This window comes from Brienomyrus brachyistius, chromosome 1, assembly GCF_023856365.1.
Source record: "Brienomyrus brachyistius isolate T26 chromosome 1, BBRACH_0.4, whole genome shotgun sequence".
Lineage (NCBI taxonomy): Eukaryota > Metazoa > Chordata > Actinopteri > Osteoglossiformes > Mormyridae > Brienomyrus > Brienomyrus brachyistius.
The window spans coordinates 2,075,895-2,099,537 of record NC_064533.1 but is presented as its reverse complement, the minus strand read 5'-3'; the positions used below and the strand labels follow the sequence as shown (position 1 = coordinate 2,099,537).

Sequence of the window (23,643 nt, the reverse complement as noted above, 5' to 3'; positions counted from 1 at the left end):
GTTAGCTGGTGTAGGTCACATTTACTGGGGGGTTTTGGGCCTGAATAGAACACCTTACCTGGCTGCTGAGGAGCACAGAAATTCCGGATGAGGTCTCATTGCTCAGCACTCAGTTTCGCATCTAAATTCAGACTAAACGTCTGTGGAGCCACAGCAGAGGTGGGCAAGTGTGTGAAACAGACAAAAGGCAATTCCTCTCGCCCCCACGCTGTCCGAGTCGGGCCCGGCTGCGTCTGTCTCACACTTTTCCACCGACCCTCGCTCTCCCCTTCATTTTTCTCCTGAAATCCACACAATTGCCTACGACCTGACAGAGAGAGCTAGCGGGTGAGCAAGATCAAATGAAAATGTGGCCCATTACACACATTAGTGAGAGGGAGCAAGGAAATATCAGGGGAATTGAATCACTGTGGGGAGGTGGGGGGGCGGTATTTCAGCTACTGCTCCTGACACAGAATGTCTGCCGTTATGAGAATTTTCTTTAAGATCACAGTTTACCATTTTATTGTCAAGCCATTTAGAACAGCAGTAAAACATACACAGGATTCTCATGCTCAGAGTAGAATTTATTGCATGTAACTCTTTCCTTTTGTCAACCACCAGTCACAGAACACGATTTTATATCAGCTGACTCAGTTTAGCCAATCAATTACTAATTAAGTAAGTGACCAGATTGACCTCACATTGGCTGGCTGTGATATGTTTTCTTTCTTTATTTCTGTATAGATATCAGTGAGTCAGCAAATACACCACATTACAAAACTGCAGCCCATGTGTGAAATTTCTATCGTTTGTCCTTGACCTTTTCTGACTCCAACACTGACCATTTTACTATAACCAACCTTCTTCTCTGAGGCTTATCCAGATTTCTGTCAAGTTACAGAGGTCATGGCCCATAAGACCAGCAATAACATAAAGATTCTACCCTGTGGTCTCTAGTGCCTAGCTGACATCTTGATAGCATAGCCAAGCAGGTGTGGGACCTGGGTACGTTTTGGAAGGGCCAGGTTTGGCAGCCTAAAAGGTCACTCTCTTGAGTCAATAAGCAATAAGCATCATCCAAATATCTGAGGTCTCCATGGGAGCATCAAATGTTTTAAAAGTCAGAAACAATCCAATCAAAATGGCATCCCTGTCGGAAAGATGTGCTATACAGAAATCCAAAAATTCAGAAGGTGTTCGGCAACCAGACGAAAGTTTATGATGCTTCCTGGTAGACGGTCTCATCCACCTGCATCCCATGTCCACCATCATGAAGATAGCATCCTCTGAGGACAATGCAAAGTGTCCACCGTGTTCAAGGAGTCAGAGAGCTGTGCTTTCCTGTTTTGTGTCCTGTTCATTTTCGGGCACAAAATACGCAAACCCTTGCTGACATGAGAGGACCTCAGCCAGAGAGCCTAAGTGGTGGCTGGGCTCTGCAAGCCTTCACAAACGCTTTATTTTGTGTTTATTTATCCGTACAGAGTGGTGTAACATCCTCGCGTCTTCAAGTTAACCTTCATATCACAAATGCATTAACACATGGATTGAGTGTGACTTCTGAGGTACTTCCTCCTCTAATGGGACATCTCATCATTGTTATTAAACCCCCCTCATCCCTTCGACTTTTCCCACAATGTATCAGACAATGATTTTAGGCAGGAACTTTTCACCGATGGCCTTGAACCTTTATAACACTGATCAGTATCGCTTTCTGTCCCTGGCTAGGGGGGTCACTCTCTGTCTCCCTCGGCCTAAGGGGGCTGCCCTTCCCTGGGGGGGCAAACCAGGCCAGCTCGTTCAATGACTGCCCCCCACCACCCATGCCTCTTAGGCCCTTGGGGTCGTACAAGTTGGGAGGGATAGAGGGATAGGCAAAAACATCTCTGAATGCTCGAACAACAATGGGATTTTAGTGGGAGTCAATGAAACTCGGTCAGATGTGTCAAACTACATTATTATTCTGCTGTTTGAAGTTCCTCTGCTTCTGTGCTGAACTAGAAAGGGAATGCAGAGTGGAATATGAAGCAGGTAGCTGATATTTCCAAATGCTTGCTTCGATTTTCTTGGGCTCCTATGGGGTTAAAGACACACTTTCATTAAATTCTTTGAGCCTTACAAAGAAAGGAAAAACAATTATGGAATTTCCCCTCTTTTGCAAAACAGAAATACATGAAAAGTGTGAGCGCACCAAGGAAAGGGATTTTTTAAATATAATATTAAGTGAGTAATAAAAACCCAAATCATGCATCAGCATGGGCGCTTCACACCTCTTGGTTTCTGGGACTAAAGTCAACCCCTGCCTCAGTATCTAGTGGTTACATATTTTCAAATTAAGTCAAGACAAGTGGGCTTTATTATGATACCACCCATATACAGGTATAGAGCGGCCAAGTGGGCGTTATTATGATACCACCCATATACAGGTATAGAGCGGCCAAGTGGGCTTTATTATGATACCGCCCATATACAGGTATAGAGCGGCCAAGTGGGCGTTATTATGATACCACCCATATACAGGTATAGAGCGGCCAAGTGGGCTTTATTATGATACCGCCCATATACAGGTATAGAGCGGCCAAGTGGGCTTTATTATGATACCACCCATATACAGGTATAGAGCGGCCAAGTGGGCGTTATTATGATACCACCCATATACAGGTATAGAGCGGCCAAGTGGGCTTTATTATGATACCGCCCATATACAGGTATAGAGCGGCCAAGTGGGCTTTATTATGATACCACCCATATACAGGTATAAAGCGGCCAAGTGGGCGTTATTATGATACCACCCATATACAGGTATAGAGCGGCCAAGTGGGCTTTATTATGATACCATCCATATACAGGTATAGAGCGGCCAAATGGGCTTTATTATGATATCACCCATATACAGGTATAGAGTAGCCAAATGGGCTTTATTATGATACCGCCCATATACAGGTATAGAGCGGCCAAATGGGCTTTATTATGATACCACCCATATACAGGTATAGAGCGGCCAAGTGGGCTTTATTATGATACCACCCATATACAGGTATAGAGCAGCCAAGTGGGCTTTATTATGATACCATCCATATACAGGTATAGAGCAGCCAAATGGGCTTTATTATGATATCACCCATATACAGGTATAGAGTAGCCAAATGGGCTTTATTATGATACCGCCCATATACAGGTATAGAGCGGCCAAATGGGCTTTATTATGATACCGCCCATATACAGGTATAGAACGGCCAAATGGGCTTTATTATGATACCGCCCATATACAGGTATAGAGCGGTCAAGTGGGCTTTATTATGATACCACCCATATACAGGTATAGAGTGGTAGGGAATAACTTTCTCCCAGGACCACGGTATGACATGCAGACAGTCTGGGCTTCACAGCGCTTCAAACTGCAAAAACACAGGACTGTGTGAAGCAGGGGGGCTGGAGACAGGGGCTTATATACACAGTGTGAGGTGTATGTATGTAAATCAGAAATACAGCAGTATAAAATGGTGGAATAAATATTGGTTCTTTCGCCCTGTGTGGCTTGGTGAGTGTGGTTTAGAGTGTGTGAGCCCTGCCATGGACTGGTATCCCCGGAGTGTGTGAGCCCTCTCATGGACTGGTATCCTCGGAGTGTGTGAGCCCTCTCATGTACTGGTGTCCCTGGAGTGTGTGAGCCCTCTCATGGACTGGTGTCCCCGGAGTGTGTGAGCCCTCTCATGGACTGGTGTCCCCGGAGTGTGTGAGCCCTCTCATGGACTGGTGTCCCCGGAGTGTGTGAGCCCTCTCATGGACTGGTGTCCCCGGAGTGTGTGAGCCCTCTCATGGACTGGTGTCCCCGGAGTGTGTGAGCCCTCTCATGGACTGGTATCCTCGGAGTATGTGAGCCCTCTCATGGACTGGTATCCTCGGAGTGTGTGAGCCCTCTCATGGACTGGTATCCCCGGAGTGTGTGAGCCCTCTCATGGACTGGTATCCCCGGAGTGTGTGAGCCCTCTCATGGACTGGTATCCTCGGAGTATGTGAGCCCTGCCATGGACTGGTATCCCGGGAGTGTGTGAGCCCTCTCATGGACTGGTATCCCGGGAGTGTATTAGCCCTGCCATGGACTGGTATCCCGGGACAGTGTGAGCCCTGCCATGAACTATCCTGCGTTTGATCTCTCGGAACTTGGAAATTCCAAGGTGAGTGACATCACGTCCGACAATTTCCCATTCGAGGTACACGCATCTCAAAACAAACATGGCTGCCTTCATGAATAGGCTGCTGTGTGTTGTTGCTTTATATCTTAGCAGATTTGGAGTGTTCACGGTCATTATATAGTATTCTCTAAATTGAACATGTGCAATTACATTCATAACTATTAATACATTTAACAAAAACTTAAAAAAATAAAATGAAATAGAATTACTGTTGACTGTGTAAGCTGCCATGCTGAAATTACGTCCTAGGGGAAACTCGGACAACAAAATCTTGTCCAATATCAACGTCATAAAAGAGGCGTGTTTCCGATGGGAAGTGACGTTTTTCGTGACGTCTCGTGACATTTTCATCCGAGTTCTGACTCGGGGAGAAATAATCGAACGCAGGATGAGTATCCCAGCCAGGCTATCCCTCTGCTTCTTGGAATGAGTCCCGGGTTCCCAGTGAGCCTGTCCTGCATAAGTAATTATAGAAGATGGAGAGAAATAATAAATGCGCCCATTTAGAAGCCTGCTACACATCATGCCTTTATGGGACACGATCACAAACGGCTAAGCATGTGACATTCCATTCACAGACTTTACCTGTATCCTCTACTTAAACAATGCTTTTGACAATTAATGAAATAAATGACATAAACATCCTTGCCTTTGAAATTACACTAATCTGAACTGTCTTCAGCAATAAGTCATTATAGATTTTAAATTATTACCGGTTCTCATTAACGAACAATTGGTTTTATTATTATTTTGAAAAACCATCGATTGAGAAGGAGTATTGGAGACACCACAGGCAAAACAATCCTGGCACAAAATAACCCCACTGACCCGACTGGCCCATCTGAGCCCAGAAAGAAAGAGTTCTGAGCTTCTCTAATCAAACCTGTGATGGTTTTGGTTGAGTTGCATGTTTTTCCTCCAAAACTAGTTCTGTGGAGGATGAATACAAATGAACGAGTTGCATAATTACCACAAGTACCCCCAGCTAAAATAACTCAACATGCCAGCCCCTTAGCGTGCAATTTCAGCAGAATCACAAAGCCCATTGTAACAGCATCTGCTATGTGCGAAAACACGCCATCAATCGGAAACAGAAATCTGAGGTCTGGGTGAGAGATTGTTTTCAGGGGCGAGAGGTGTGCTGGGGGGCTGTAAATCTGCCAGTGTTTATCATCGCTGAACTGCTGTCTGACATGGACTGGCCCTTAACAGGAACATTTTACGTCATCTTGGAGGACTGCTTTTCACTAGGCCGGTGATGAACGGGCTATTAAACAAGGAGGTGCATTAAGCTTCCATGGGACACGTTCCTTGGATGGATTCCAGGGACGTTAGAGTGTTTGAGCCAAAAACTACCATCCAGCCTGGATCTTCATCAATGCGCTCAGCTGAGATGCAGCTATAGTTCGGTGTCACCACTGTGACTCACGTTCTCAGTGAAAAGGATTACATTTCCAAGCACAAATTAAAGATAATAGACTTCTCTCTTAGGACGACACTCTAAACACTCATAATTCTCATTTGCATAGATGTGAAAACGACAGAATCCATGTTCACTCTGTGAGTCCATGGTGGGGGGACGGGGGGCGGGTGCTGTTTGTCTCTATTGGGAGAGTCAGGTGGCTACAGTGATTCATTCTGTTCCTCCTGTCCCTCGCTCCTGCTGCTTTGCAGGTTCCCCAGAAACCCATCCCTGTGACTGTCTATGCTGCTGAGATTTCTCTCTTACATTTGCTCATAGTGAAGGCCCTGCCTTTGTTCTCTACCCTGCCTCTTCCAGCCGCTCCCTTCAAAGACAGCGTCTCAAAGGGAGCCGTATTACAATGTTTTATGGCTCTGTCCACTAAGCTGCCCAGGTTGTTTTACAGTAATTGGTGATGAAATCGGTGTTTTTTTGTGCATTTCCTCTAAACACGTCACACGTGCTGTGTGCCTCAGTGGGTTAGGATTCTGTGTCCGTGATCAGAAGGCCGTTGAATCCGGCCAGAACTGGCCAGAAACCTAATCCTGCTGTTTGGCCCTTGAATCCCAGTTTCTCCAGGTGTGCTGTATGCTGACTGACCCCCCAGTCTTGCTCTTGCCTGTGTCTATTCTGCCTCATGGGGAGCAAGATGGGACAGGTGCAAAGACAACTCGATAAATAAAGTATCGCCATTCTATTGTTCCTCTGAAGGCTACAACAACCAGGCAGGAAACGGTGGTGCCAGGTGAATCCCAACATTTCGGAAGTTTGTGGTGATTGTTCTACAAGTTAGGAACCTAAAGCTAAGATGTTGCTAAGAGAACAACAACATCTGGAGAAAAGACAGAGCCAAATATGTCAAATGAACGTTCCTAGAGTAAAGACACCTGAGATTAAAAGAAAGCACAGCCTGGGTCAAAGTCTCTCTCCATCTTTCTCCAAGCTAAGCTATGGGGCTCGTCTTCCACCATAGCATCAGAGAGACTAAAGAGAGCACTTAGGCGGCTCTGTTACCCGTCACGCCCTGAACCCAGCTGCCCACTCCCGTCTCTGCGGATGCCTTTAACCTCGTTGTACAGTGTGTAATTGGCTGCAGACGTGGTCATTTAGAGCTGCTCCAGGTGCTGAGGACCAGCCAAGCGTTTCTGCAGTGACTCGGTGCTCTCCAGTTGTCTTCTCCTGAGAAGGCTCAGTGCATTGGGCGTCGGTCCACGTTGTCCATCCCTTTTTCCATGAATCAATTGCGACAGCAGTTTACCGAAGTCTGGCCTGAAAGACACAGACGCTCAGTGATGCCCCCCTGGGCAGGACAGCGGTCAGACATGGGGCACTCAGACAAGATAACGACATGACCCACTGAGCCACCATGCCATCCTCACACATTCAGTCCGCGATTAATGACAGAAGGTTCTGAAGCCGAAACTTGTTGAGAGAAGGTCATCCAGCTACCGCATAACTCATATCTCTTAACTTCTTGTGTCCTTGTGGAGATGTAATGCGGTTTTCCCAGCACAGTGACAAGAACTTTGTTTATTGTTCGAGATCATTTAAGGGAAAGTGCTTCCATGTGGAACAATGCTTATTTCAACTGCAGTTAACTCCAAGCAGAAAATTAATTATATACATTAAAAAAATGTTCATGGAAATAGCCGAAACACACACCCGAGAATGAAAATAATTTTATTTCTTATCTGTTGTGTTTTTTCTCGGTTACCTCCTGTGATGGGGGTCAGGGCCTCATTTTCCCTTTGAAATGTTTCCTTTGTTCTTCACTCGTCCTCCAGGAAGTTGAGAGTGAAGTCGCACCTGCTTGTGAAAACGATTTGAAATAACGGTTTGGCCGATCGATCGCTTGATTGCGTAGGGAAATGCAAGCAGATGACTGTCTCGGTCTCCCTGAAGAGCAGCTACACTTCACACCACAAACTCCAGATGTCCCAATGTGCCTCTGCTACACGAGGGCGGCTACGTGGAAATTTAGATAATAAAGCACTAGACCAGAGAACACCTCCACAGCAGCATGAGGAAGAGAAAAGGCCAATTCTCCATCCCCAGATGTTTTCCTATTGTGTCTCACTCCATAAAAATGTTATCTTTGCGTGGTGTTCATTTTGAGCCTCTTATCTCCAGTTTTTTCCCATCTAACCTACATCCCGTTGACCCAAATTCCTCCTTATAGTGCTGATGGCATTCTAGCAAAATTCATATTAGGTTTTCTGGCGGATAAATATGTAACATGCATACATCCGTCTCCCAGCACTGTTTATCTGGTAGAGGGCCATGCTGACCTTCAAGTCTGTCCCGGGAAGCATAAGGCATGGCATATGCTGGATGGGATGACAGTCTATCACAGGGCATAGACACATAACATGTGTTAAAATACACCCATTCCGCCAACTCCTTATTTTGGACGCCAAAATGGTTTTCAGTATCGGAGGAGACACAGCACTGCAGGTGTGCCCTTCGCTCTCTGCTGTGCGCTTTGCCGTCTTGTAGCACTCAATATTCAGTTCCAACATAGCTGAAAATATATGTTACACACTGCAGACTTATTCCTATTGCTATATCCAAACAGCCTCTTCGAAGGTAAATGGGCACCGAATCCTCTGTACATTCTCATAATTACTTTTTAGCTTATTTCAAAATGAGACCAAAAGTACAAATCACAAATCTGATTAACAAAGGGTTTCTATCTATTTCTAATATTAATAATAACATACACATACCTCAAAGACTGCATATTCCAAGTTGACCGAAAGTTTTTGTCATAGCCTACCGCCCTCCCCCTCGTTCTCTCCTTTGTGTTGCCTGTTTAATCTCGCCTCTCGTTACTGCCCTCGTGTGGATCACCCCAGGTGCCTCTCGTACAGGTGCCCTGTATAAAGTGTGCTTCAGTCCTGCGATCTCCAGACTCCTCATTGATGTTGCTGCCTGCATGTGCACCCCGGTGTTCTTGCCTGATCCTCCCTATTTTGACCCCCTGTGGTCTGTTTTTTTGCCCTGCTTATAGTTTCCTTTAATTAAGCCCCCCTTTTGGTTTCCCCCACATCTGCCTTTGCCTCCATCCTTGCCTTCGACATGACAGTTTTATTTGTAACTGTAAAAAGCAAACGTCCATCCATCCATCTGGCATTTCCGCTTCTCCAGTGCAGGGCACTGGTGATAAGCATTTAAATCATTTTTATAGCAAATAAGGACATTTTTTGCATTTAAGTCTAATCTGAGTCTGACCAATTAAATATTTAAAATCATATTTTTCACTTTTTCTTCTTCACAGCAAAAGCTGAACTGACGTATTAAGAAAACACAGCTTATGTTTAATAAATTCCATAGAATGGTTTTAATTCACTAAAAGTGTCACAATCTCAGAGCCTCTGAATGGCTCGTAAAAGCTTTTCTGTGCTGCCTGGAGCAACTCTCACCATAAATCACTTACCGGTCATTTTAGAAAAAAGCTGAAATTCACACTAAATAAACTCTATGGCTGCTTTGTTTAAATATTAGTGTCATGTTCAAACCATGCAAGCATTTCATATTATAGCTGGAGAAATATGTGACTACATTCATGTCCCCAGTTTCCATTTTACTTCATTAATGGCCAGTTCATGTTCCTGTCTTTGATATGTAGCAAGCAGAATAAAATCCAATTGGTCAAAAAGACACCAGTAAAGACAGATGAGTTGGTCAAATTCTGCACCTTATATTAATGTCACAGGACTTTATGTTCATGCAAAATCCCACTAAACGCAGTAAAGTCAATAACAGACAATATTTCCTTGACAGGATATGGACATGGATGGCCTCGGAGGGGCATGATTTGGGGGGACAGCACAATAGAGGGCCCCAAAATGTACTGCAGGGGCCTCTGCTTGGGGGCCCAAACACAGGCAGCTATGCCCCTGTACTGATGCATAAAACATGTCATAAAACTCATTGCTCGTCCCACAATAACAATATTTCTGAAACCAATGTTTTATGGGCATTATGTTATAAGTGCTTACCTTAAATTCCAAAAACGGGGTAATAATTAGCTTAATTAGCCCTTAGTTAATGTGATGAAAAAAAACAAACTTTTTCATATATTTCAGAAGAAGGTGGAGACAAAATTCACACCTCACCTCCACCTTGTGGGTGGGGGTCTCCCAGATACCTCCACATAGCCTTGCTGCATTACAGTGGTGCTTCCATGGCATTGATTGGTGCCTTTCCAGAGTGTCACCCAACAGATCTTTTCATTGAGGGAGGACAACCAGGAGCTGGGAAGCCCCCTGAAGGAACCAGTGTCTGAAACAAGTGGTCCGTTCTGACCGGCCAGATCACAATAGTCAGCCAGAGAAGCAGTATGAAGATGGATTGACAGCAAAGTAGCAGAATCAGCGAAGAGCAGGTACATTGCACAGATGCTACTATTAGTCACACTTATATTGGTAGTATAATGATATATGAATAATGTTTACACTGTTAAGAAGGACTGAGACTGAACTGGTCTTATGGTTGGATCATTGTATAGAAGCACTTTATCAATAGTAATAAATTAAGTTTAATATTTATTTCCAGTTATGTGTGGTGCATTCAGAAAAACACAAGCCTGACCATGTACACCCCACATAACCTAGCAAAGTGCAGACAACAAATGACAGGAGTGGTGCAATAGAAACATGCTGCACTGTATGTTGAGTGTGGATTCTGGTGGGTGGGGTCTGATAAAAGCAGCAATAGAGCAGTCTTGGGGGGGGGGGCACAAGAGACCACCTGCTGAGACCTTTCAGCCCAACGCAACACCTGCAGCCCAGACTGCACCTCAGCAGCGCTGTGCGTATTGACAAACAGGGCACACGTCACATTGTCTTGTCACAGCATGAAGCATTTGCTTCTTTGCGACAACTGCACAGGATGGACAGATACCTGTGCCTTAAACACATCACCACTGACAGATGGTAAGAGAGAAAGAAGGAGGTAAGGATTAGGGAGAGAGTGAAATATAATACTCAGTTTTCAAGTCCGAGGCCTCTAATGTCTCAATCCTACCCAGCATGCAGATTTTATTAAAGATAACAGCAGAATCAAGCTTATCAACTTATGGCAAGAGTACACCGATGTGACAGATACCCATAAACGTTACGCCTCTACATTACAATATCACAAATAAAATGTATTAGTCTTCTGTTCTAATTAGTATATAATTCAGTTGTCATTTCAATTCAACAAACAGAAAATGCACTATCTATTTTTAAATAGCGTTTCAATTTGCAAATCGCACTACCAATTCAGTTGTAACACAGATCAAGGCAGTGAGTTTGACATTTTGATTTGTTTTTATTTTTCATCTGGGCGGCTAATTCTTTTTTTTGTTTTGGGCGGTTAATTCTTAATAAGAAGACATTACAACGTCAAATACTACACAGCATCGGGCAACGATCATGTGACGCGCATGCGCGGAACAGGGGCGAACTTTGACCCTGCAGATCAAAATAAGGGAGGGAATATCTGGTCATTAGCATTAGCTGTGGGACGACGATTTATAAATATTTACTGTTTTAATAAACTGACAAGAGCTGTGACATTGGGAAGATTTTATAAGCACCAAGTTGTTGGATAAAGGTAAAAAACTACGTTTATGTTGCGAGTTAGCAGGAACTCATAGTGTTATGAGAAGTTATTTCAGTTTCTTTATCAAGCTCAGCATCCATCGATGTCCAAACTTGCTTATTGATGCATTGAAAGTTATTTTAATAGCACTGTAACATGGTTACTATCTGCTTTCAGCGCCGCCTTGCACGTGTTTTATAGCCAATTTTGTTTATGAGGTTTGATATTCTTCAGAGAGTTGGCGGTTATATGTTCATTTCAGAAATCAACGGCATAAAGCGGGAAAAATCCGTATAGTGTTTAAGGAGTGAAAAGTAAGCTCAGTCAAATAGCTGCAATGAAAATAATTATAATACTTCTCAGATATTGTCATCTAAATTTTAGAACATATCATTGCACTTACCGATATTTGCGTTTTAATCTTGCACTATTTTGTCGCTGTTGTGTTGAATTTTTGACCAGACGTTTTCGGTACACCTGTACTTAGTATCTAGTGATGTGACAAGAAAAGCTAATTGAAACGGAATGAATTCATTAGTTCCCCGAAATCGGGACCTACGCTAAGCAATACATACAATATAATATAATGATAATATAGTTAATGAATCCTTCTCCCAAATGGAATGACACTAATATTAATTGCTTTTGTTTGTAATATGATTTCTGTATATGATATGTATTTGGGGACTAGCGGTGGTTTCCGGTGTTCTGTCGAGTTGAGCTACTTTGTCGAGTTAGGCTACCGTAATGCTAATCGATAGCCCTAACCCTAACCCCCCTCTCCAAAACCCCCTAAAAGCCTTATTCTAACCCCCAAACGGTGGAACTGCACATGCGCAAAAAGGCTCGATAGTACGTCTCGATAGGTACCTCACCTCGTCAGAACACCGGCACCACATGGATTATGACTTAGACATAATATTGATGATATAGAGTAGAATAGAATTGAAATTATTATAGATTTTATTATTAAAGCAGTACCTTTTTATTGCAGTGTTGTTTTTAATTTTAATGTAGACCTGGCTGTGGTACAGCTTCATCATGTTCTGAGATTTTAGACTAGGTCTGAAATTAGAAGCGCTATATTTTACCAAGTATGTTACACATAAGAGGAATCTGTTTCGGTGTCGGCATACATGATTGACCTGTAACATACTACACAAGCTGAACAGGTTCACACTATTACATACATTCAAGAAAACTAAAACTAAGGAAAAGATGAAAAGAAGAACATGAGGAATAGAGAAAAAAATAAGAATATTGCATATTAAGCAAGTATGTGAATGTGTACCTGTAATCTGTTGTTTAAGAGTGTTGCGCTGGGGCTTTTGCATGGTTGGATTAGGAATCCAGTTGCTTGGTAGCTAGATGAAGGTAGAGGGAGATGCTGTGCTGGGCTTCGGCTCCTTTTGTTGACAGCCGTTTGTTGACAGCTTTTATAAAAAGTGGGGCTGCTAGAGCAGGGGTGCCAAGCTCTAGTCCTGGGGGGCTGCAGCCCTGCACATTTTTGGGGTGTCCCCTCATTTAACACACCTGATTCAACTCCTTGTTCTGATTACCACACAGCTTTTGAGCTGAATCATTTGTGGTCGAAGAGGGAAAGAACTTACACAGGACTCCGGCACCCCAGGACTGGAGTTTGACTTCCCTCTACTAGAGGCTGACTGCTGGTTTCAATGATGGGGGGCGGTGCCACTACCTTGTGTCATGGGACCAGCCGCCATGTTATTGGTCACTAAAAAAGTGTTCTGTCACATATAGCTCATAATGAAATGTCTAATTCTGCTTTCTGTAAATTGTCAGTCATTGAAAGGAAGAAGACGAGCTTACTTTCAGCCAGTAGCAAAGTTGGCACTGAAGATGAATTTTGATAATAATAGTAATAATACTACTTTATTCATTCCTGTGATGAATTCATCCGTGATGTATGCAGGCAATACCTATGACTATAATTAGATCAGTTAATCATCTTCTATTAAAATAGAGCATGGTTGAAAGAGATGTATCTAATTAAGGTTGAAATGCTTGAGTATTTTTCTGTAGTCAAAAATGAACGTGAATATATTCTTTTGCTATATATTGAGGGTTGGAATATAAAGCAGCTCTTTTAAATTTTTTAACCTTTAGACATTGTTTTCCTTGTGCTTTATGACATCATAGGGTCACATGCCAACCCAGAACTGTAATACTGTAGCATCTCACAGTTCGAGATGAACATGTAAACAGGCCATGTCATAGTGGCTCTGAGATGAGTGTGGAGCTCTTAAATAGCCCCAGGCGATGATCCTCTCATTCTTAGGTTTCGGTAAACCAGTTTGATAGCACGGTGCTCCTGTCTGGCTGGGGGTGACATTAGCAATGTGGGACTCAGAGACAAATGGAGAGATGAATTGCAGCGTGGAGAGATGATTAGAGCAGCATCTCCCATAAGACTGCAGTGCTTATTTACAGATATTCCCTCCAGGAAATTGACCAGGACCGTGCTTAACATATTCTTGTGTTTACTGTTATTTGCGTTTTCATCTCCTTGGCAGGTTGTTCTATCACTTGCATCCGTAAAATAGGGGCATTAAAGATTCTCGGGTGTGCATCTCTAGCCGTCAGTGAAGATTTAAATATGAAATGCTCCTATTAAGCTGAAATTGGGACCCCTCTGGGAATTGTCACCATGCTTGCCTTGAAATGAACCTGCAGAGAGAAGCTGCGTTTAAAGAGAAGTGGCAGGAAGCTCTGCTATCTCTCACGTGCACCAAGACTTTACACTTAAAGAATCTGTATCCAGCCCCCAGCTCACCCAGGCAACAGAGACCGAAGTTCTCCTGGAAATTTATCTCATCTTACAGACCATTGCATGGTTGGTGGTCTGAAAGTGCATATGTGCAAACAGACAGACCAAAGACAAACTTCATCTCGTGATTAACCTCCTCGTTTGTTCTGCTTATGTCAAGCTGAATTGCATGCGCTACACTATTTATATTTAAAATGACCGGAGCTATACGTCTAGCTAGAGGCTGGTTTTTCGTTGATTGAGACATTAGTTTCATTTATTGAGTGTGGTCTTTCTCTGTTAGTTAAAACGTGGACACCGGCATCTTCACCACTAGGGAGCAAATCGGAACAATTTGAACTGCACATGACAGAGTTATATTTTTAAGGTTCTTTTATTGATAGCAAGATGGGTACACTTTACTCTAAATTATGTCTAATTTGGTTTCCAAGTGGCAAATATCCCCAAAGTATTTGTAAAGAATCCCGAAGGATCCCCAGCCATGCAGGATGGGATTGTCGCAACACTGATTTATATAAATGGCTGCACCCCAGGCAGAGTGTGTCCAGTGCAGCTTCATTGACAGGTGAGCAAGGATTTGCTAGTGGGCAATAATTAGCTACTAATTACACTAAATATTATTGACTGGCCATGACATGTTGTACCTAAGCAGTCAATGTGTCAAGTGTGCAAAGAAGCGGGGTTGACCCTGCACCCTCTTGACCACTGTGGACCTTGGCATGTCTGTGACTGAATGTCCTGCCTGCTTTTTGCATTCCTGCTTGCTGGACACTGCTTTGCCCTGGAAATGGAATGTTTCACCAGTCTTTGTGTTAGTGCTGCATTGTAAGAATATGCTGCTGAAGCATCCTGAAAGCTGAGAACCGGGACAAAGTACCAGAGGTCAAGTTTAGGGGAATTAGTCGTGTTCACTGGCAATTATAAATTACAGATCAGTTTTGGAATACAGATTAGGGATTGCAGGGAGCATCCTCCCAGTGTGTATTACACTGCCTGCCAGCTGATCCGCATTCTGGCATTATGCTTGGAATTTATTAGCCAGTACCAATAGTTAATGCTGGAGACGTGCTCATTGAGGCTGGGACCTATGGGCCAGTTTAACCCGAAAAACCATAACAGGATTTTAGTTGGTTGAACTCCTCCTTTTCAATCTCAGTGTGTGAGCACATTAGCACCGGTTATCTCTGTATCCGCGGGCAGCAGCGGCCTTGACAGGCACCGGGATTCGGTTGCGCCGGCAGCATGGCATCCCGCATATACAGTCCGGGGTGGGCGATCATTCCAAAAAATCACTTCATGATCCTTTAAACACAAAATCACAATCTGAATCGCGATTCATCTTTTCAATGAGGCACATACTTAAAAGAATATCCTCAAACTGATTAAGACCTAAGTTACACTTTATTTTAAATATCAAACTTGAATTCAACTGCGGAATAGATGTCGTATTGCCTCCCGATGTGCTGACCGTTGTCCGACAAATTTTGTATATTTGCTTTGTGCAGTATCTGACTTTGCTTAGCTGAACCACTGCCACACTACTGACGTCGAGTTGTTCTTTGGCACAAGCTCCTCATCTGCCATGCTCCTAGCACACAACAAATTGCTTTTAACTTCACGCAGGAGAGCCACGATGAGGATATGTGATATAAATTGAACGGGAAATCATTCAGTTGGTTTGTTAACTTGACACGGATCCATTAGTATACAGTATTAAAATTATGTGAAAATCACAATCTGTGCGATTCGCTTGAAAATTAGATTGTGGACGTCTTTAAGATCACAATCTAAAATCACCAGATCACGCACCCGTTGCTGAGGGGCCTGCTGACTGACATGCTGTGTACCGTTTAGGTTCCCAGTGAAAGGTCGTTCCTGTGAATCTCCCTGGCACTGCTTGCTTTCTGTATATTAATGAGGCTTTCCGGCAAGTTCCCTAGCAGTTATTGACGCGTCGTTGGGAGGGTTAGCGCAGTCAAGAAGACAGTGCAGTTATGATCCGATTTGTGTGTGTGATTTGGGCCGGAATTCCGGATTCTTCTGTGAGTGTGCTGTAGTTTCGAGCGACACTTTGTCAGCTCTCGCCTGCCAGAATTTGCAGACGAAATTGGAATGCAAGTTTCTCAGTGAACAGACTGTGGAGGCTGGACAGCAAATTTTAATGTACAAATTAGAGGTGCACTGATCCGATATTCAGATCAGTATCGGCACAGATCCATACCTATTTCATGTATCGGGTATCGGCCATATGTGGCTGATCCACGTCCAATACTTGTTTAGTTTTCGGCAGTCTGTAACAAGATGGCTCCTATTTTGTGTTAAATCGAATTGTACAATCAAACGCACATAAGCTCTTTCCCATTTTAGATGTGTTTTCATGGCGTTCAAGCTAACGCTGCTTAATGCTAACACTGCAACTTGATGTTTTTGCTGTGCGGTGGCTTCCACCTGCTGTGATGTCATGTGCATACCCTTTGCAGTGGGGGGAGTGCAAGAATATCCGGTAGGAGGGTGACGATCTGAGTATTTTACGCTTTTGCCAGTAGCTAGCAGCAGAGTGATTTGCAATTTTTGTAAAAACAAAGTTTTGAGAGGTGGAAGTAGCGTTTAGTAGAAAGTCCCACTTAAACAAAGTCCACGCAATTGTGTAATATGAAAAAAGCAGCGAATGATTTGGGAGTCACTAGCTTGGGTTGTTTTGCGCACTTGCTGCAGCTTGTTATGCAGGAAGGACTGCAGTCACAACGAAGTGTAAGTGCCGCTGTTGCCAGTGGGAGGAAAATCGTGGGGCATCTTGGCATTCGCCACTTGCGTAAACTCTCTCGGAGGATATTCAAATTGAACTACGAATGCCTCAAAAACACTTAAAACAAGATGTACAAATTAGGTGGAACAATACATTATTTATGTTTCTAGTTTTTTGTATTTACTGGTTAAAAAAAATATTAGTAATATATAAATATTCAATTATTATTATTCGTAAAAAGAGCTCATATCGGAATCTGTATCGAATCGACAGTTGTGTATCAGAATTGGTTGGGAACTGAAAAAATATGGATCGACCCATCCCTAGTATGTCAGAGTTGGGTCGACCTATGCCTAGTATGTCAGAGTCAACCAGCCACATCATGCTTGTACCAGTGTCTCTTGCGTGCGCTGCATTGTAGAGGTTTTTCGTTGGGACTTCAGGGTTGGGAACTCCTGTTTTCTCTTAAATGAAAGAGATTGAGTATGTGAACATCAATGAATTATCACTCTTGTGTTGATGTGCGCAAAGGGCCGCCAGCTGTAGTGTGTTCAAAATAATTGAGTAATTATATAGTACACAGGGAGTGTATTTCCCTTAGCATTTGTGTCCTTGTCTTGGACTGTCCTTGTGTTTTATGCTGTAACTTTTCAGTAGAGAAGCTGTCCCTTGGCTCTCTGTTTTCAGCACCCTGCTGTTTGTTTAGATGCATCATGGTTCTTCTTAGAGTGTGTTCATTATAACCAATCATTAGCTAGTTCTGAAGACTGTGAGGCAAGTCTAACTGAACCTTTTGCAATGTCTGCCTACAGTACTTGTTTTCCTAAGGCATTATATTTAAAGAATCAAATCTAAACAAAATATTTGTTGGCACTTTTTCCCTTCATAAGTTTAAGGCATCAGGTCTGCAAGGTCTTTGCTGTGTGTCTTGCCTTTTTCTGTTTGTATTTTTAGAAAGATGCATTTTTCAAGCACTATGTCCTGTGTGGCTCCAAGCTGCTGATGTTCAGAAGCAAAAGGGGTGAATAGCTAGACCTCTTTCTTAGTCTGAAATGCAAGACCTTTTCTGGACTGGGGGTATTAAATCCAAAATGTATCCAGGGATTGGAATTGCTGTATTATGACACATCTAGCACGGCATTGAATTTGTTTGAATCAATGCAAAACAATGATACAATGCAATAAAATTACAGCCATTGAAAGAACTTTTTGAATAATCTTTCGGTAAATGGGTTTGCCATGGTTATATGTCGAATTAGGCATCACTATTGTATATCATGAATGTGTTTTGATTAAGGTTCTTTTTTAACCAAACAATGTGTATGAGTAAGTGTCATAAAATAGAAAGAATAATTCTGGTGAATAGTGATTTGTTTCATGCTATTTTCTTTGTTCTAATGTCCTCTTAAGTTGAATCATAGTCAAATCATTAAGCATTAAGTTCTGATTGTGATTCAGAGAAAAATGAGATAATGGTGAAGCACAATCAGTTTGTTGTGTTTTTCCGTATTGTTTTCCTGTTGTTTGCGTCTTCCTGATTCTCCAGCCAATTAATTTGTTGGTTTTCCCTCGGCTATGGTCTAATGATTCCGGTTCGGAGCAGTGTCTGTCGGAGGCACAGGAGAATATTTATAAGTTTTTATCCTTTATTTTTCTGTATCCCTGTCTCTCTTTCAAAGTCAGTCTGACGTGCATCTTTGGTAGGATTACTTCAGTAAGCCACCCTGTTCTTTTTGAGTACGCTCTTGTAACACGTGTTGATCTGCATGCTACTTTTCCTTCTCATAGGGCCCAGCAAAGAACTAGCTTTGTCACTATGTGTCTAGTCTGTCTCTGTTGCCTTATTTGAGCAAAATATATTTATGTATGTTTAAGTGCCAAGGTGCCCTTTATAAAAGATCATTTCTGGCCCATTGAATTCTTGGCCCTGGTTGTAACAAAAAGCGGGGATGGACAGTGTATTCCAACATGTTTGCGTCTACGTGGTCCCATGGGGCTACTTGCCTGATGGAGCCTTCTTTTGTGTCCAATGTTTGTTGTTATATTTCTTCGGACTCATCTTTGTAACCCTTTTCATATCCACAGAGGAGACATCGTCTATGAATTGTTTACAGGAAACTTGCTTTTTAAAACCTCCCTGGTTTATGAAATCATTTACTGACAGGAGTTACCTGAGCTGGGTCAATGAGCTCGAATCTTCTGCCTTTCTTCCTTCCTGTTAATCTCTTAATTTAGCATTGAACGCAGATGGATTTAATTTTCTATAATTTCTGTTTAAAGATTGCTATTTAACAAAAATGCAGCTGGAGAATAGTATCGCTTTGGAGATGTGGGAATGTTTGTAGTTGATAGGCTTGTCCAGGAATGTTTAGTGCAGTATTTCTGAGTGGTCTGTGAGCCCATTTGCATGAGCCGTCCTCCCTGCCGTCTCCTTGGGGCTATACGGTGCTAAAAGTCTCGTCCTACAAAGAAAGTGTCTCCTGAAACACTTTGAATTTCTCACTTCAAAGGGCAAAGGCATCACCCTCAGGACAAGCGAGCGTTCTCCTAGGTCGACTTCACATTCGGCGAGCGGAATGCGTTTGCATTCGATTTGCAGCCCGCGTGCATGGGAGCGGCCTGTTTCACAGCGCCGGATGTGCCAGCCCGCAACATTGCTCTTGGCACTTATTGCAGACAATTCACACTCTTGCTGTTCTTCTTTCCTCCCTCTCTCTCCCACTCCAAAATATCTAAGGATTTTGACTGGACAGGTGACGAGTCACTAAGTGTAGGCGTATGTGTTGGAATGTTCATCTCTGGTCGTATTTTCCTGACTTCACCAGATAAACATTTTTGATTTGGGTCACTGTGAATTCTTTCTACTGATATTTAAATTCCTGTCATAGCACACTTTTTAACTCTTTGAAACATTGTTTTGCTAGTGTGTTATGTATTTAAAATAAGTTTTTAATGATGAGAGGGTTTCATTCTTTTTTCGCTGAATTGAAACATGCTTTTCATTGCCTCGGACACCCCCACCCCCCCTTCAGTGAAATCTGTTGCGAAGATTTGAAAATACCGCAATAGTGTTACTTTTTAAAATTCCACCAAAAGGTATAATTTCTGGATGGTATGATGACATAAGAAATAAGATGGGCATTGAGCAGGCTTGGGCACCATCTCCCAAGCCAGTTCAGCAGGGCTGATGGAAAACGCACTCTTTCGTCTATATGCACCCTTGGCCTTCTGGGCTGTTGACTTCCTCAGGCCTTCATGGTAGAGTGCTTGTATGCCACACGCCAGCATGCCCCCCAGGCTCCTGGTGGTGATAGCTGTAGGGAGATGGCAGGGGTGGCATGGAGCACAGGTGACTTCCCCTCCTCTGGTCCTCCTTGATGGGGACCGAAAGCAGCATCCTGCGGGAGGCTATTCCTTCCACATTCTGGGGTTAAAAGTTTGTTTGAACATTTATGCTGTGTCTTCGCAGAGCATAACTGAAATCTACCTCAGTTAGTCAGTGAATTTTACGAAAAAAAGCGACAAACCATCTGATCTGTTCAGTATCATCATGCTTATTTCAGTCCTCCCTCCGAAGCACCTAGTGCCCATTAGGGGAGGCAAGAGTGTCTGAGTGATTCATGACAAAAGCTGACATATTTTTCTAGTAATTTAATTGGGTTTCATTAGGTTTGTATTAGATGTTCACTTCAAACTCCAGTTACTTTATAACTTTATTAAGATAAATGCACGTCTTCTAACAGCAAGGAAATTCATACGTTCATAAGCTGTTTATAATACTTCTTCATGCATTTGTGCAGTCAAGGTAATCGTACAGTTTGTTGCAAGTTTCCATTTTCCTTGTATAACAACAGCTTCTGAATTTGGCGCTTCATGTTGAAGCAGACAATTGGAGCATCTTACATAAGAACTCCCACGGATCTGCTGTAAAGGTGCCGTTAAAAGTGTGTCCCCTCAGTTTCGTGGACATGCCGTTTCAGACTGTCCCGTACTATGCAGGGCTTATATCTGATTGTCCAGTTTTAGGGAGGGAAGGGCTTCTGCAGGAGGCTGTCGGTAGGGCCAGTCCTGTATGGGATGACGTGCTGGGTCATTAAGTCCATGTCAGTGTAGCTGAGGGGCCTCAGACTCCACGCCCCGTTTGCTTTGGTAGTTTGATGAAAGGAAGCTGTGAAGTCGACACTAATTTGTCTGTGGTTCAGGCAGTGAAGCTCTAGGGTGGAGAGGGACCCTCTCTATTCTTCCTTGTGACACGGTGGCTTCGTTAACATCGCATCTCCTATTGGTGGGTGAATAGTACAAGTTCCTCCATCTTATTTGAGTACGTGTCAAGCCCAGGTCCCGGATCTCCTGCCTGTCTTGGTAACCGCCATGCCTCTCCTGTTCTGCGACCCCTATCACTACCTCTCACCTGGAGATCGTGCTCCGTATGGTCAGCCATCCATCTCTCTCTGGTGGTCTTCCTCAGACTCCCTCTCTGTCGGTCATATCACCAGCTTTGTCGTGAGAATGGGAGTGGTGCCATGCCCCCTCCCACACTCCAAACATCGTGACGTAATTGCATGCCCATCTGGCTGTAGTCCTGTGTGGAATGTGACCTTGCAGACTGCCGGTGTGATTGTGATTTTGTTCGTGTGCTCAGCTTGATCTTTTTGGCTTATGAAACGGGCCCTGTGTCTTTGAAACTTTGCCCCTAGCCCAATCCCCAAATAGCCCCCACAGCCTGCAGTGGGGTCGGTCGACCTCTTTTTGTTTTTTTGTGCTCATTTGCCCGTCACAGCATCCAGGTTCACACAAGTGCTGTTTTCTCATTCATATTCATGCTGTCACCTGCCGAGATGAGTGAAGTGGTGTCTTCGCAACAGGCTGTGTGATGACTTGAGCCACCCTGCCTGCCATCACTGCATTCCCAAATAAAATGACCCACAGGCCTCGGAATTTCACCCCCGGCAGTCTAGCTTCCCAGTGCCCCCATTGACGTCACTGAAGGGTAATAGTGTAACGGTTTTGAAACCGACACCAAAACCGCGATACAAGCGTTCATGGTCTTGTGTTGAGGTTCCAGTCTTACTCAAGTGGTCACGCTCATATGACTGCCCCTCGAACCAGTGCACCCATACTGTTCAGGAGCCATTTTACTGGTTTATCTAAACATATGGTCATTATGAGCTTTTGATGACCTGAAAATAAGAGAGAGCCAGTATGGTGTTTAATTTGTTCTGATGTGTTGATGATTTGGGAGTCGGGATGAGACGATTCTCTGCAGGAATCCTGCAGTGTGGCCTCTGTGCTGACCCAAACATTCATTCTTGGGTGAGTCCTGGATTGTGGACATTTCGGAAGTCTTTGCAGGGCGCTTGCCTTGCAGCAAAGCCTGATCTGCTGCTCTTGGTAGCTTTGTGGTCCACTGAGCTTGAATGGAAATAAAGCCGGGTGTGTGGGTAGGACCAGCTGGCCCCGTCATCGGCTGTCACTCAGGGGCTCCAACAGCAGGGACGTCCCCCTGCTTATATGCACTTAGGAAGTTGGATGGTGACACCTGTGTCCTGTGGCTGTCTCCTTCCAGATGCTCTTCTTGAGGTAATTCCTTGGTGACGACAACACAAGGACCTTCAAGAACTTGCTTCTCCCCGTGTTTCGTGGTTTCCCGAGAAAGATCATTTCTACTAGTATAAAAACACACATGGATATAATATGTATATTTAAAATATTCAACATTTTTATATTAATTAATATTAAAAGAAAAGTATCTGTCTTTTAATAAAAGACTATGATAAATTACTTAATTACAAAGGATCTTTAATAGCCAAAAGCATTCAGGTGATTGATTATAATTAACTTGAATAACGTTACTCATACAGTACATAGTTAAACACATTTCACTTATGTTTGCTCAGCCGTGGTTATGAAGCTCCTTGTGAACGATCAGTAATTGCTACTAGATGTGACATTGAACCCTCACTGACGGTCCTAGGACTTGAGTGACTGGAGAAAAGTCCTGAACATACAGTCAGCCGTTTTGGGAAGCCCTGCGTTGGGCTCCTTTGGCCCCCTCCCTCCCCTCCTTCATGTCCAGCTCCCCCTCTTCGCTTTCTGACACTGGCCCCCACCTTCCTGTAAGGGAAGGGCTCTCCCCGCTTGCTCCAAGGACCACCATGGCCCCAGTCCTGTCCAGTGTCTCCCCACGCTCGCCTCGCTTAACAATGCCTCTGCTGGCCGTTTCATGTTCCTGTCGGTGGAGGTCAGGCAGCCCCAGCTGACTCCCCGGCTCAAAAGGAATAAATGGCAGGGTAGGGGGTACTTCTGTCCACGATTTGCAACGTGGAGCTATGCAGGTCTGTCCATGCGTGTCCTAGAGGGCTGGAGCTGCCATCGATCTGCTCCAGGAAACGCTGAGGTGCACCCAGCTGCCTTTCAGCGGGACCCGTGCTCTTTACCAAGCCTTTGGAAATCCCCGACTGCCTGGTTGGCTCAGCTCCCCTTTCAAGCTGTAATGATTTCCGAATGGGCCCAGTCGACAGCGGACTCCCTGACCCTGTCTTGTAGGGTCTCGGGAAGTTGCTGTAAGTTTTAACGGTGCAGCGTGAGCAGTGGAATGAGCAGGCAGAGCCCTGAGACTCGTACTGAGAGTGGATTGTAGCCTCCCAGATGCACTGTACCACAGCTGGCATTTGCCTTAAACCTTGTGTGTCCTTTTAAGGTGGAATTTTATATGCCCTGAAAGTGGTCCCTGAGGGACTCTGAGTTCCCCTTGCCGACCTCCCTCCCAATCAGTATGATGAACACCTACATGTCTCTCAAGGATTAATTGGCTTGATTTACAATGTTTCATCTAAGGAATTGATCACCCCCCCTACATGTGATCTGACAGGCTGTCATA

General features: G+C 43.8%; 1 protein-coding gene across 1 annotated transcript in view; it reads left to right on the top strand.

Moving 5' to 3' along the window:
* The first annotated feature begins 11,082 nt into the window (after positions 1-11,082).
* The window catches only part of pot1 (protection of telomeres 1 homolog), a 44,919-nt gene continuing 32,358 nt past the window's right edge, over positions 11,083-23,643 (top strand). The window contains exon 1 of the mRNA XM_049015984.1: positions 11,083-11,241. The gene's annotated coding sequence lies outside the window, so the exon portion shown is untranslated. The remainder of the gene's footprint in view (positions 11,242-23,643) is intronic.